Source organism: Alligator sinensis, unplaced genomic scaffold (assembly GCF_000455745.1).
Source record: "Alligator sinensis unplaced genomic scaffold, ASM45574v1 scaffold28_1, whole genome shotgun sequence".
In the NCBI taxonomy this organism is placed as follows: Eukaryota; Metazoa; Chordata; order Crocodylia; family Alligatoridae; genus Alligator; species Alligator sinensis.
In genome coordinates this window covers 1938195-1941321 of record NW_005842133.1, presented here as the reverse complement: position 1 = coordinate 1941321, position 3127 = coordinate 1938195, and the positions used below count along the sequence as shown (strand labels likewise).

The window sequence follows — 3127 nt, the reverse complement described above, 5'->3', positions numbered from 1 at the left end:
CAGCAAAGTCAAGAGACAAGAGACACCAAAAGTCGGGGAGTTTTTCCCAAGCTGGACCCCAGATCTCCTTACTCCTAGGCCAGGGTCCTATCCACACATGATCCTCTATTACAATGGCTACAATCCCATTCCCACTGAAGGCAATGACAAAAACTTCTATTGATTTCAACAGCCCAGAACAAGGCCCATTATTCCCTGATTGCATCAATTTTGCAGCTGCCTTTTGGCAATATATGGCCATTTGAATAAGAACAAGATTGTGAATAAATATTTGAGATGTTAATACTAATATTTAAATGCTTCTTCATTGTTGAGAAATATGTAAGTAGACTGCTGCTGCCCAAACTTAAAAATAATGGGATTCATTTTATAGAGACTGCACACTCTATAGGAAATTGGATTTATTATGGCAAAGTATTCAATTAAAACTTTTTAGTACCCATCTCCCAGCAGAGAAACTAAATCTAAAGCTCTGATTCCTCTCTAATTTTAGTTTGAAATTTCCAAATGACTTCTAATCACAATATTCTATTGCACAATGGGCAGGATTGAACATTGAACATCTGCAGCAAAAATGTATACAAAACTTATCCCTAGAAACAAAACGTTGCAATTGTGTTAGTTATTTCACAGCTTCTAATGCATTCTGCAGCGGCAAGTTATATTCCTCATATTACCTTGTTCAAAATGTACATGGGGCAGCTGGCTCTTTTTTCCTTTCCTTACATTTTCATGATTTATATAAATACTTTTGCAGCTGTATTGTATTTTATTTTTATCCTTTGCATTTTATTGGCACAAAACTACTCGTGCATTTACAGTGCTCCCATGCGTATTTACCTATTTATTCCATGATTATTTATTGAAAGCTATCTCATGCTCAGTTACTTTTCCACTTTCTTTTGCTTTAAACATTAAACAGATGCAGTCTATTTTCAAATAATTTAAACGCAAATCTTGATGAGTGAATTCTCTCCTTCTGCTGTGTCAGTGATTTTTTTGTTTTCTTGAATTGCACATATCCATCTGCTCTATCAAATCACACACAGATTAGAGGGTTACAGGACCTCCAGGGAGTGGAGCAATTTTAAATATTTTTATTAAGAAAGATATACAAATTTCCATTTCTTTTTAGACGATATTTAATTTATAACTTTAAAGCAGTTTCTAAATGGGCTGATTGTGAACAAGTCTTCATTGAGGTCCTAATCCTTTTCGGCTTGTTTTTTCTTTCCTCAAAGAAGGATATTGATTGATTACACTTGACTTCTGATAGGCCTGATTACCTTTTGCCTTGAAGCAGGCATTTTGCCTGAGTAAGGAAGTATAGGACAGGGGATTTGCTTTGCTTTTAGGGATGTGCTGGGAACTGCGTTCTTTTCTGAAAGAAATCCAAGTTGCTTCTTATTCCATAATCACAGCATTTCTCACCAACAGCCATGTGAGAGTGACAATACTTTATTAGTTAGAGGAAAACTGTTTTAAATTTGTTTTGTTTTTTTGGTCCCCAGAGAGGAAAATAAGAGAAGAGAGGGAGAAGATGTGCATAATGTCAAACATGGTTGACATTAGAGATTGAGGCAGAGAGACAAACTTATGCAAGATATACAATCCATTATGCAAAATAGGCATGTTCCCAACATAATGTGATTATGATTATTATTTGTATAGACAAACCTGCAGGAAAAGTCCATGGAAAGCCCAAGTTTGTATTCTAAGTAAAGGTTTAAATGAGCAAAAATGACTTGTTCTACATTAGGGACTGTTACTAAAAAATCCCAGGTGTACCCTGACCCAGTGGCAGCGTCTTTGAGCCATTCCCTAAAGTTTTCCAGTAAAGACATGACATGAGAGTGAACTTACTAAACATTGCTGAAGTCCTAAGGGGAATTGAAGATGTTTAGCAGCAGCAGAGCATTAGAAACACTTTATACTAATGATGTTCTTTTGCATTGCAATGGGACGAAGCCAGTGTAGCAAACAGCCTTTTAATGAACACTATGTTACTTGATTGAAGATTTTGCAGAGAGGTTTGATGTCTCATTGTAACTTTTAATGAATGTATCTACTTCCTCCTTGTGAGGAGGGCACAAACCAATTTTTATCAATACCCTGTGTTGATTAGTCTTTGGGCTGTCCATCAGTCCTTCACTGCAATTATTAATAATGTGTGGTGTGTCTTCAGTCAACAGAGTCATAAAACTGCTTATGTTTTTAGGGATTCACAAAAACTGGTGTTGTCTGAATGCTCTTGAACAATAAATACTAGGGACTCCCAACAGTTAACAGTATGGCAAACTTATGAGATCTATTCACAAACCACTCTTTTGTTGGAAACCTTCTCTGATAGTTTTGCCTTTTAAATTCAATATATTGCATAATGTGATGTTAAAGACCTAATGAAAGATAGCTTTTAAAATGGGTAATTTGGTCTCCTTCTATGAGTAATTAAGGGGAATGCCACCCCCCTCCCCCAGCCCATTCTCATTGAAGACAGAACAATGATCTTCCTGAGGGAAATATACACTTACATTTTAAGAAGCTGAGAGATTAACTAACCCAAAGTCTTCAAGAAATACATGATTACCAAAATGTAACTGTAGCAGCATCCTCAGCTGCAGACTCACCACTTCCTTTCATGTTGTGCATGCCTCTGACTCAGCCTTCTAAACTCTGATTATCTAATGTTTTGAGGCAGAGGCAATGCCTTTCCAGGTGAAGCCTTTCACACAAAATTTCAGTTCCCAATGCAATTCTACACAGGAAAAGGACTTAAAATATATTTGGTTACATGATTAGTCTTGGTTCAGAAATCGTTGTATCAAATAGTCTCAGGTGATAACAAAAAAAAAAAAAAATTGCTCCATAACTTCCAGCAACCCAGAACCCATCTGAGAGTCGAGGCAGGTTATTACCTTCCCAGGCATTATCAGGTGTTTTAAAGTTTCTCTAGGACTAATTAAACCTTACTACTTAAGCAAAACCCATTGTCTCCAGATGCAACTCACTGGAATTTAGTGAACAATACTACTGCTGACACAAAAGGGTCTCTCAATTGAAGACTATCAGGAGCAAAAAGCAGCAGAACCCTAGTTAGATCACTTAATTTAGCAGATCTTTAAATTCA

The 3127-nt window shown here is 36.5% G+C and overlaps 1 long non-coding RNA gene across 1 annotated transcript in view; it reads right to left on the bottom strand.

Annotated features, from left to right (window-relative positions):
- LOC106722274 overlaps positions 1 to 2734 on the bottom strand; it is an 8335-nt gene extending 5601 nt beyond the window's left edge. The window contains exon 1 of the long non-coding RNA XR_001358138.1: positions 2628 to 2734. This is a non-coding gene — a long non-coding RNA (uncharacterized LOC106722274). The remainder of the gene's footprint in view (positions 1 to 2627) is intronic.
- Between the last annotated feature and the right edge of the window lie 393 nt (positions 2735 to 3127).